Below are 13,106 nucleotides of genomic sequence, written 5' to 3' on the forward strand. Positions count from 1 at the left end.
GAGAAGGATTTTGAGATTTTAAAATTTCATTTCCAATTCAGAACAAAACCAGAAATTATGGAAATTCTCAAGTAGGGGGAAAAAATCTTAAAAGATTTAATTTCTGATCTGTCAGTCAAAATGTTGGCCAAAATTGAAACACTTCTTTCCAGTTTTGACTTTTTTTTTTGTGATGTTCATATATAAGATTTTACATTTCATTTTAAAAATTGAAATGAGGAATTGGAATGAAAACATCCTGTGCTCAGGAAAGCATTCCTAGATTATTCCCTATGCAGCATTAAGTACAGAGTAGCACACACTGTGGTCTGAGAAACCATTGTTGGAATTTTCTTTTTCTTTTTCTCTGAAACAAAATGTCAGCAAAATCAACAAAGCATTTCGCAAAGCATTTTGACTTTGACAGAACTGCGTTTTCTGACCAAAATGGGCTCTGTCAAAGTTTTCCAACTAGCTCTACTACTAATACTGAATTTCTGACCCTGTTAGGTTTTCAGTTTACAGGTGTATAATAATATTGGAGGGATGCACCTTTACAAGAGAGGTAATTGCTAACTGATTTCTCTCCCTTGTTGTTCTAAGCTAAACTTACAGGCTCTTTGTACCGGAGATGTGTTTATTTTTTTAAGAGCAGTCTGCGCTGCACAGTTATCAAGAGGACCCCCCCCCCCCCCCCCTGCAATCCACCCATATAAAGCACATTTAATTACTCTGCAACTGTGCATATGAATTATTTTATTTTATTCATTTTAGATAACATTGTTCTCATTTATCAAGAGAAGAAGCCCGTGGTTTTAAATATGCTAGGAGAGAAGGCACAATTATCCCCTATGAATTATCCATTATTTCTTGCCATTATAAATTAGTGATTAGACGTCTCCAACCTAGATGCTGTCTTCCAAACTGAACAATATCAGGATGACCTCAGATGACTTCATTGTGAATTGAGACCTATTTCTAACTCAACAGTACTATTCCTGTAGAGGGAAATTATCTGTGGACCTTTTTCAGCCCTAGCTTCATTATAATGCTCAGTCTGAATAGTAACCAAAGTCACCTGTCACATTTCTTGCTGGTTCCTGTCTTGAACAGTTCACGCTTGTCTTTGCTATGTGAATTTAAGCATACCAGTACAGCAGCTGGGGAAGGAGATATTGTCTAGCAGGCATATGAACAGGAGGGACTGCAAATCAGGACATTTGGGTTCTGTCTCCACTTTTGCTACTGGTGGGCCTCAGGTTAACACATTATTGTGCTCCAATTGAAGTCCAAGTTAACGGGATTTTGCCTTTAACCCCTTTGTATAAGCAAAGCCAAGAGAACTTTAGCTTGCTAAGCACCATTTGGTCCCCCTAGGACATCTATCACACCTTGAGTTCACACACAAAAGTGCTCCTAACAGCACGCTGCCATTACAATCTTGTTTTGGATTAAGACTTTCTTAAAGCAAAGGCTAACCACTATGTGTTATCCTCCTGCACCAGTCTCAACCAGCCAAGTGTCAGCATGGATGGGAATTACTGGTATACTAGCCCCAACTTTGAAAATAGCCCTCTCACTATTGTCCCAAACTACACTGCTTAAATAGCCTCTCTGGTGTACTTTCTGTAGGACTCAAGCTGTCTGGAAGTTGCTTATCTGTGCTATACACACCATGGGGCTGAGCTGAGTTATTTTCAAGTAGCCGGACTCAAACTGTCAGAGAAGCAAGAAAAGAACAATTCCCGAAGTTACACAGTAATCACACTGTAAAGAGTTGGAAAATGTCAGATGTTGCTGCAAGAAATAGCCATCTGGGAGCTAGGGGCAAAGTGTCTTCATGAGTTCCCCCCCCCGCCCATCTGCCCATGTGCCAGAACACTGCACTTAAATAGCATGCTGGACTTACTTACCTGCGATCACATTTCATTTTTGTTGTGGTTAGAAGTTGTGCTCAAATAATCTAACATGGGTGTGTGTGTGTGTGTGTGTGTGTGTGTGTGTGTGTGTGTGTGTGTGTGTGTGTAAAAAATCACGTGCTAACCATTTTAGACAGTTATTAATTATTTGTGTTGCAGTCGTGCCTAGAGGCCACCAATCAGAAGGATGGTCCAGTGGTAAGGGTGGTAGCCTGGTATTCAGGGACACCCAAGTTCAATTACCTGCCCTACCACAGATTTCTTGTGTGACTTTGGGCAAGTCACTTGGCCCCTCTGTACCTCAGTTCCCCATCTTTAAAATGGGGGTAATACCACTCCTCAGCCTCACAGGGGTGAGGATAAATACATTAAGTAAGTCCAGTCACTGGAAGTTTTTTACAACAGGTTTGACAGACATCTGTTGGAGTTGTCTAGGCATACTTAACCCTGCTTCAGCACAGAGGTCTGGACTAGATGATTTCTTGAGGTCCCTTCCAGCTAAAGGCGATGCAAGGAGAGGGGGGCTTCAAGGTCATGTCCGCCCCTCCCTCCCCTCGATTTGCTGCTTGGCTTATACTCCTGAACATGCTCACATGGACTAAGTATATTCAGTAACACTACTGAAGCCGACTCCCCCCACACTCTGTTCCCCTACTATCGGCAGGCATGGGTTGTCTCTGCTTCCAGCTCTGATTCTATAATTAAAGATTGTGAGGGGCTCAGACACTAAAGTAATGGGAACCATATAAACACCTAATAGTGTCTTAACCGATGCATCCAACCACCAGTATTAAAACCTAGTTCTTCAACAAGACTGTGGCATGTTTTCCCTGTTCAAATAGGCAAGAAACCCTTGTTATATTATGCTTAGTCCCAACCATGTTTAAACAAGGTTATTTTCGTTTAGAGGAGGTAGGAAGGTTAAATGAGCTTGAAGCGTTTTTATGTTTCAATGGATGTCTTTTTAAAGGCATGGAGGGGAAAATCAATTTTTTTCTTTTACTCATGGGCCATTGTTTAAAGTATCACTTATCCATAGGGAGAAAGGCAGCTTTTCCCCCCCCCCCAAAAACCAAACTGTTGTTTCATGATGATTTGCTTACTTTGTCTTTTGAAAATATATCTTCATGCAGGCAAAGAACTGGTCCCTCTCTGGGAGTAGCAGTCTCCAGGTAGTGCCATCTGGTCATTTGAAAAATTGTATTCAGAAGGGATTTTTCCTCATTGATGCTTACAGATCTTTGTAGAAATAAGTGGCACAGAATCCCACTGCAGGGAGGGTTTTTGAGTGTGGGGGAAAGCCCAGTGTAAATGTTACAGGATTCTTCTAAACATTCAAAGTTGCCAAATGAAAGCCTGGAGCCGGCAAACACTTACGCATGTGTGCTTAACTTTATGCAGAAGTTTTAATAGTCTACTCGAGCATTAAGTTGAGCAGGCACACAAATGCTTGCAAGATCAAGGCATTAGTTGCAGTGTTGATTAGTCTTGCAATTTGATTGTGAGTCTCATGACATTGAGGAGCAGGGGTTCTCTTCCATCCTGTCCCCCCGTCCCCCGCATGGTAATACATTAATACATGATTACATGAGTCTCCATTTAAATTTTGTGTTTAATGAAAGTTTCTAGACCTCAAGATTGCAGTGAAAAGTTTGACGTGATTTGAGTGTCATCTAAAGTCTTAAAAACTAAAAGCAAAGAAAAAGTATCCTTGCTTTTTAAAAAATATCTTTTAAAGACAATTTCATGATTTTTTTGGGAGGGAGGGGGTGATAACCGATAATTTTTGAATGCTATAGGATGAAGGACCTAAGGAATCTAGTATGAGTAATTTCAGAGCCATGCCACAGTCATTCTCCAAATTCAAGCCAGATCTTTTTCTGAGGTTCAAAAAAATTTGTATTTTTTTTAATTCATGGATTCCTCTGCAATTTTGGGTTCCAGTGGAGATTGGAAGCAAAACGAGTGGCAATAATAATTAGCAATTAGGAATTGAAAGCACTGACAGACCTTAACTAATTGATCCTCACAGCACTCCTCTGAACTAGGGAATTACCATCTCTACTTCAGACAGGTTACATGACCTGTCCTGTGCCTCTAAGTAAGTTTCAAAGCCTGCAGGTCTCTGACAAAGGAGGGTCTTCAGTGGGACTTGCTTGAGGAGAGGGCAAGAGACTTCCAGTGGAACTCCAAGCATTGAGGGCAATTGGAAGAAGACTCAGATGTTTGTGTGAGCAACTGACAAGTTGGAGGGAAAAAGCTAGAGTCACCGGTGAAGCAGGGGGAGCAGAGGACAGGGAAGATATGGGCAGGGCTTTTGAAGGCAATATCAAAAGTTTGAACTCTATGTGGTGCTGGGGGGAAACCAGTGGGAGGAGGAGATGTTCAAAACAACTGGCAAAGAAAATAGTTGCTTGGGAAGAGGATTTTATATAGACATGAATTGGGGTGGGGGGAACAGATGTCAGTGAGACCAGATGCTTGGGAGGCGGTCCCTGTAAACATCTGCCACGCTTCATTTTCCACCTTGAAGTCTATCTTCGAACTTTCCTTTACAGATGTGTGTGCAAACATCTTGACAACCAACAATTAGGCTGCTGGTGTGCACAGACCACTGCCGATCATGCTGACCAATATTATCTCATTGTTTCCTTGCACTCCCTGATCTGTCTCTTCACTTTATACTTAGATTGTAAACCGTTGAGAGTTGGAACCATATTTTTGTTCTGCGTTTGTACCTCACCTAGCACTGTCTGACTGGGGCTCCTAGTTGCTATGGTAATTCAAATAATAGAGAGTCAATATGAGCTATAACAGAGGCCTAGCTGAGATCTGTGAGTGGGATAGAGGGAAAAGAACAGGTCTGGCAGTGGTTGCTTCACTGGAGAACTGACAAATATCATTTCTCAATGCTGAACTAAAAGCAGGTCAGATACCCGCAAGAAATAAGCACTTCAAGGAGTCTTTGGGCAGTGTAAAGAGATAAATACTTTACCTCTACTGCAGGCAAACTTTTATTGACTGAACTGCTTTAGCAAGGGACCTAGTTAAAAGAGGAGACAAATTGTAAAGTCAAGCACCTTTATACAACCTCACCTGCCTGGCTTGCTGACTGGATCACTTGGAACTAGGGTGACTAGATGAGAATTCCAAAATATGAGGACTGCCGAAGGGGGAGCGCCTCTTCAATTGTTACACTCACCCATCCGAGTCTTCGGTGGCACTTCAGCAGAGGGTCCTTCAGTTGCTGATGGTGTTCGGCCACATTTTGGCGGCAGGTACCTTGCCGCCAAAGAAGGAAGTACCCGGTCACCACCGCCTAAGCAACCAGGGGAAGAAAATAAAGCGCCTGAAACAAAATATCGGGACAAATGGCGTGCTGACCATACTTCGGTCGGAACGTGGGACAAACTGCTCGATATCAGGACAGTCCCAATTTTATCGGGACGTCTGGTCACCCTACTTGGAACTCCAGCTTTCAGCTGTTATAAATCAGGTGCAGAAGGCTAGGTTCATTACCAGAGGGGATATGCTAGAAGGAAAGCTGCAGATAAATTGATCAGCACTGTGGTCTGCATGTTGTCATGGTGGAGAGGGCTTGTGATTAAAAACTAAAGCCTTAATTGTAATTGTCACTTCCATATTTAGTCACCTCAAGGCATGAAATATTCTGCTTAAATATTAAACAGTGAAGTTCTTGGGCCCGTTATATCTGCACTAAATCAAGATTCAAGATGCATTCCAAGTGTCAACACTGGGCTTCCATATTGCTGTTGTTGCAATGTCCCTTTTCAGCTGACCACAGCTGTTAATCTTATTAATATGTATTACAGAGTAATGATGGTCTTGTGGTTAAGACACTGGACTGGCAGTCTGGGAAGTGTGGTTCAGTCCCTATGTGACCTTGGACAAGACACTTAATTTCTCTATGTCCTAGCTCTCCTTCTGTAAAAGGACACACATACTATGGTGATATTAGCACCTCATTAGGCTCTGTCGCATGTACATCAGTGATATTTGGGAAACAGAAAGACATGGGGAGGTATCTGTGCACCATGAAGGCTTGGGAAAAAGACTGCGAAAGTAATAGAATGGGGTGGATCATGTTAAGATATTATCAGATGAGGTTATGTACAACAAAGTATATAGTTCTACTTAATACAATAAAGATGTTATTCTCCATCTTAATCCAAGATTAAGTAGAATCATAGAGCCTTAGGGTTAGAAGAGACGACAAGGTCATCTAGCCTAACCCGCTGCCAGGATGCAGCCAGGATGTCTCTTAACTAACCAAGACAGATGGCTATCCAGCCTCTTTTTGAAAACCTGCAGTGAGGAAGCTTCCACGACTTCCCTAGGTAGCCTGTTCCATTGTTCTACTGATTTTACCATTAGTAAATTTTCCCTGAGATTTAATCTAAATCTGCTATGCTGTAGTTTGAACCCTTTGCCTCTTGTCCTACCCACTGTGCCAAGAGAGAACAACTTTTCTCCATCTTTTTTTATGGCAACCTTTTAAGTATTTGAAGATTGCTATCATATCCCTCCCCCACCCTTAATCTCCTCCTTTTCAAACTAAACATACCGAGTTCCTTCAGCCTTTGCTCATATGGCTTGCATTCCAGCCCTTTGATCATCTTTGTCACTTGCCTCTGGATCCTTTCTAATTTCTCTAGATCTTTTTCTATACACTGGTGACCAAAATTGGACACAGTACTCCAGCTGAGGCCTAACCACCACCCAGTAGCTGGTACTATCACCTCCCGTGACTTGCATGCTATGCCTCTGTTTAATGCAGGGATCGGCAACCTTTCAGAAGTGGTGTGCCGAGTCTTCATTTATTCACTCTAATTTAAGTTTTGCGTGCCAGTAATACATTTTCACGTTTTTAGAAGGTGTCTTTCTATAAGTCTATAATAGATAACTAAACTATTGTTGTATGTAAAGAAAATAAGGTTTTTAAAATGTTTAAGTTTCATTTAAAATTAAATTAAAATGCGGAGCCCCCCGGACTGGTGGCCAGGACCCACGCAGTGTGAGTGCCACTGAAAATCAGCACGCGTGCCGCCTCCGGCACCAGGGCCGGCTCTGGCTTTTTTGCTGCCCCAGGCAAAAAAGCCTCCCGCCGCTCCCCCCCCCCTCGGGGAGTGCGGCAGGGGAGGGTGGCAAGCCCACTGCGGCTCCACTGGCGGCCGGAGCGCCGGGAGGAGGGTGGAGAGCCTGGCTGGGGCCCCACTCTCCCCGACCAGCCGGAGCGCCGCGGGGAGGGCAGTGAGCCCGGTTGGGGCTCCGCTCATCCCGGTGGCTGGAGCGCCACGCCGCCTCCCTCCAGGGGCCACCCCAAGCACATGCTTGGTGGGCTGCTGCCTGGAGCCGGCCCTGTTTGGCACGCATGCCATAGGTTGCCTATCCCTAGTTTAATGCAACCCAAAATTGCATTTGCTTTTTTTTGCACTTGGATTGCTGACTCATGTTGAGGATGGGATCCACCACAACTCCCAGATCCTTCTCAGCAATGGTGTTGCCAAGCCAGTTATCCCCCATTCTGTGTTTGTGCATTTGGTTTTTCTTCTCTACATGTAGCACCTTACATTTGTCTTTGCTGAATTTCATTTTTTGTCTATAATGCAGTTCTCCACTTTATCAAGATCTCTTTGAATTTTAACACTATCCTCCAAAGTGCTTGCAACCCCCTAACTTTGTGTCATCTGCAAATTTGGTCAGTATGATCTCTCTGGATCATTAATAAAAATATTAAACAATACTGGACCCAGAACAGATCCTTGTGGAACCCCACTTGAGACTTCCCTCCAATCTGACGTCATTCCATTAATAATTACTCTTTGTTTGCTGCTGTTTAACTAACTATGTATCCACTTAATGGTAGTTCTGCGGAGCCCACATTTCTCTAGCTTATTTATGAGAAAGTCATGTGGGACTGTGTGACGTAAGCAGTGACTTGGGGGTCAGTGATTATGTGGTGTGTGATTTGCACCCAAGCCAAAGAAATTACTTACAATTGTACACAGAAACAATCCATAAAATTTGCGTGAATGTCTGTTGCAGAACTCGGCAAATGTTCATTAACCTAGGTAAACTGCATTAGTTTTGTAAGCATCTCCATTGGATGTGGCAAGCAGCTAACATCTGATTTAAATTAAGTCTTCAGTACCTTTGTATTGGGGAAACCTGATCTGGGACACTATATAGTAAACTGTAGCCAGACTCTGCTACAGAATGGCATCTCAAGAGTGGATCCATCCCTGTGATTACCATTCTAGCCACTGAGGGCCAGCTGTGGGAGTTTCAAGTGGGCTCTACAGAAGATTTCTTGGTAAAAACAGATGAGAATCCAGAAAACCTAGTTGCTTGTGAGAAAGAGAAGATGCAGACTTGTTAAAGTAAATACTCACAGTTGTTTACCTGTTCAGAGAGAGAGAGAGAATCTTTGTCAGGCAATAGTGTTAAAATGCTGTAAATATTTGTGGTGGCATATAAACGGTTTGCCTACAAGAAGTGCATAGACAGGAAGCTTGTGTGGTTGCATGTTTCATGTGTTGGGGGAACTGGGAATTTGAGGCAAGATTTAGAAACGCGTCCAGCTGGAAATGTAAGAAGAAGCATAAATCTTGTCATGCATTTATCTGACTGGAAAGGCCTTTCTGAGTTGAATTAACCACATGATTTAGTGCAAAGTAATGACCATTTTGTTATGAGAGGGCTACTCTTAACACATTTCATCTTGCAGCAAAATGATCAGAAATCAGAGGTTTGTGGTTTGGCTAGAACATACAATTTCAGTGCCTCATATTCCACTGTTTTTGCACCTTCTGTCATCATTGACACCAGTGCAAAGTGGTTATAAAATGCTACTAAATCCAGGGGGGACATGTTTTACACCTGCCTTGCACTGGTAGAAATGACTGCCCAAGGTGTTACGCAGTGGAGAATCAGGCTGTAACATTTTCATGCTTAATAGGGTTATTCACAGGCCTTCGACTGAAGAAGGAAGGGAAGTTACTGCAAAACATTATATTGTGAAGCGTTTGCTCAGTAACTGCTTTATAGTTGCAACTGAAGGTGTTTTTTCTAAACAGCCTGGAACTGTTTTTAAAATGTGGTTCTAAAGCAAGGGGTAGGAGCTTATTTTAAGGTTACTGGGGCATGTGGATATGGACTCCCTGGGAAAATCGTTTACAATGTCTATAGTGGGCTCAGGTATCTCTTCCCTTTTATTTCTCCTAGCATAAGTTAAACACAGCGGGCCTCATTCTGCAGTCACACTGCTGTAAATCAGGAGAAACTCCACAGAAGCCAGTGGAGTTACATCAGTGCAAAAAAAGTGGTGTGTGTGAGAGTGTGGAGAATCAGGCCCAGCACGAGTCAAGAACCTGATCCCCAGCTGTGGCTGAGACTGGCATAATGTTGCTCAGGAGACAGAATAGAAATGTAGCCTTTATATTTCCCGATCCTAGACTGGCTCAGAGCTAGAGCCTGTTAGAGCAGCCTTGGGGTCACCCTAGCTTGTTTTAGCGGCCAACCAAGGGACTTCTACAGCACCACAAGACTGCTGGGGTGAAGGGAAGCTATGCCCTAGTTGTACCGGTGCACTGGCTGCAGGGAGGTGGCATCATACCTGTTTTTATACTGGTCGTGAGAGATGGCTCACACCTTCATATGGTCGCTACACCACCTTTCGGACTGCTTTGTGATGCCACGGCATCCAGCTGTTGCAGTGCAGCTGAAGACTTAAGGAGGGACGGTTCAGCGGTGAGGGCCCTAGCCTAGGCTAGGACTTGGTCCAGTTCCCCCTGTGCTGTCACACTTTCTGCATGAGCTTGGGTTAGTCACTTAAGATCTCTGTGCCTCAGTTCTCCAACTGTGACAGTAGCAAATTCCTACCTAACAGGGGTGTTCTGAGGATGAATGCATTAAAGTTTCTTAGGTATTTTGGTCATGGGGAGCATATAAGTACCTTTAATAGATTTAGTGATAAATCGTTGGGATCTGTCAAGATACCCACAGCGAGGGAAAAAAAGGTGATAAATTCTGCTTTCTCTCCTGCTGAAATCAGAATCCTATCCAAGGTACATAGTGAATTGGTGGTTGGGACAGTTACATTAATGATGCATGGACTGAGTAAGGAGGATAGTGATCAGACACAAGGTTTTCCTGGCTTACATACTAAAGATGATTAAACATATTGTAAAATGAACACTGCAGCGAAGGGAGTTGTACTGGTTTCTAGGCTGGAACTGTGTGATGGTATGGTAGGCAGGAGATTTTTATGCCGTTATGAATTCTGAAAAATCTTGGAGGGCAGTTAGGTCCTAGTCCTGCAATCAAATCCATGTGGACAGATCCATTGAAGTTTAAAGGGGTGCTGTTTGGATTCAGTGGTCTGCTCACATGGATCCAGTTGCATGCTCAATGACTTTGTCATTAATGGATAGACGGATACTGTCTGATGCATTATGGTTGACTCTGCATGGGATGTTACTTACCAGTTTGAGGTAAAGTCACATTAAGTGATGATTACACAGAACCTGAACCCAAAACTAGATCTAAATGCCCCATAGGCTTTGGGGAAGTTGGGATGTAGCTCAAGATCCCAACTTGACACCTTACCTGTCCCCTTTCTATAATGGACTGAACCAGTACATCTCATATGTAGGGGAAATTCAGATACATATGCAATCCTTATGACTCAACCTCATCTCAGATGAGAGAGCTGATTGCAATAATAGAATAAGTTATCCTTTGCAGACTTGACTGCTTTAGGCTGTCTTATAAGAATGGGAGTTTGAGATAGTGGGATCTTCAGTATTTGACACTCAAGGTAAGGATTCTTATTATAAACCGGTTTGTTGCTGATTTTTTTTTTTTTGGTTAAATTTTTTGGCCTGATCCTCATTATTAATTTTTTTTCTGGTTGGAGCAATGACTGAATTCTGCATACTGTATGGAAAACAAGCTCTCTATCAATCCCTCAAAATAAGAGTTTAGAAATAGAAAAGAATCACGCATTGAAAAACTCTTCTTAACTATATTACAATTAACCACTTAGGGCCTGATTCAAAAGTTCATGTGGCCACTTCTGTTGGGGACAGCAGGGACCACTGGACTGGGAGTAAGGAGAAATGGGTTCTCTTCCTGCCACAGACTTCCCAGATGACTTTAGGTAAGTCATTTCATCTCTCTGTGTACTTCTATTTCACTAACTGTAAAATAGGGTTAAAATGCTTACCTACCTTTGAGTCCTGAGTAATTTAATAAACTCACAAGATCATTTCTCCTGATACAGGCTTTTTGAATGCTTTTTTATTTAAAACTACAAAAGGACATTTTTTTTTATCATGAGCTAAATTGACATGTCTCTAAATATGTACCTATTATAAAGAAAAATCAAGACTGCCTAGATATGTCTGGATGTGGTGGTTTGGGTTGTTTTTTTTTTCCCTCCCCCTGAGCTGCAAATGTAACTTTTTTTTACTTTTTTACTAGCATAAATGAAATATATTCACTCTGTTTGATGTTACCTTTCAAGATGTACTGCTGTATTTTGGTATATAGTGAATGACTTTCTTTTTGCTTGTCTTTTTCAAAACATAAGTTCCATTGGGAATACACATCTGTGATTAACCTCACTTCTTTACACCTGTCACTCATAGATTCTGCAGCTGGCATCAGTTTTATCTTGGGTTTAAAAACCTTGACACTCAGGAAATTGACTTATAAAAACATTCTGAGGTAGAACATGACTAGTGTATAATTTTTTTTACTCATTTATGCTGTGTATGTTTTGTGTTTTTGTTTTTTGACTCATTTGATTGCTAGCATATCACGACTAAGGAAAAGCTCGTGCAACGAGATGAAATACAGAGGGGTCCCCCCCCCCATCGCCTTCAGCAGTAGATTGACTGTTGGAACTCTCTGGAGCATTGCTGGAAGGTCTGAGCAGATTCATGTTGCACTCAGAGTATGAAGCTGTTGAAGTCAATGGAAAGACTCCCATTGACTTACAAGTAAGTTAGAGCTAGGCCTTTAGCACTGTGACCAGCCCCATTCATTCAAAGAAACCTGTCAGCCTCCCCCAATATCATGAGATTTTTTTTAAACAATGGGGTTCACTTAATTTATCTTCAAGTTTCTGAGTCTTTAGGGTGCACTAGGGTCAAACATGAAGGCTAGAAACTATTTTTTAATGAAGGATGACATTCTCACATAATTGCATGATTTCAGGAGATGAGACCTTAATATAAACTCCAGATACCATGAGGCTGATGGCAAAATAGTGAGATACGGCAACAATATCTTTGCCACTGGGGGCTGGGAAACTCTTACCAAGGCCAATCTCGTCCATGGATCATACCGTCATAAACCAGCAATTAGCTTCCATCCCTCCTAATATTCAGTTATGGTTCATGTTCAAGTCCATAATGAAGAGAGGTCATGTCTCTCCCTGCTGGATTTATACTTGGAATATAAAATAACAGTGAAGAAGGAAGGCTTTTATGATTGATGTGTGACAGCCACCATCTTGGCCAATGCCAAAGATTGAACTAAGGATCTCCAGAGGCAAATTAGGCACCGAGGGAGACAGAAGACATACACCATGAACTATCTTCTCTCCCTCCCACCGCCCTCCCCCTTCCCAGTGGACTACCAAGGCAGTAGACAGGACTCAAGAAGTATGTATTCAATTCCTAGTTTTGCTACAGGCTTCCTGTGTGACCTTGGGCAAGTCATTTTTGTTCAATACCTCAGTTTCCCCAGTGGTAAATGGAAACAGTTTCTCATACCCTTTGCCTATTTTGATGGCAAACCATTGTTGGCAGGATCTGTGTCTTACTATATGTATATGTAGCGTTTAGCCCAATGGGTCCCTGATCAGGGTAGAGGCCCCAAGGTGCTACTAAAATATAAATAATAATAGCAACTGCTTGGGAGTTACTGGCTAATGTTGACTTCATAATGGGGGATGGGTGAGTGTGAGAAAAGATTCAAGGAATTAAAGGAATAAGCATCTCATGAAATGACAAGGCTGTTCCTTTCAATTCAATCACTTGTGAATTAAGAACTGCAAGACCTTTAAACACGTGGCAAATGTCAGGTCAATTTACTTCTGCAGGATTTTGTTTAGAAATAAAGCTGCTAGAAAACAACCTGATCTGGTATTACCTTGAGTCAGGTGAGGCCATTTAAAAG

Source organism: Trachemys scripta, chromosome 2, assembly GCF_013100865.1.
Source record: "Trachemys scripta elegans isolate TJP31775 chromosome 2, CAS_Tse_1.0, whole genome shotgun sequence".
In the NCBI taxonomy this organism is placed as follows: Eukaryota; Metazoa; Chordata; order Testudines; family Emydidae; genus Trachemys; species Trachemys scripta.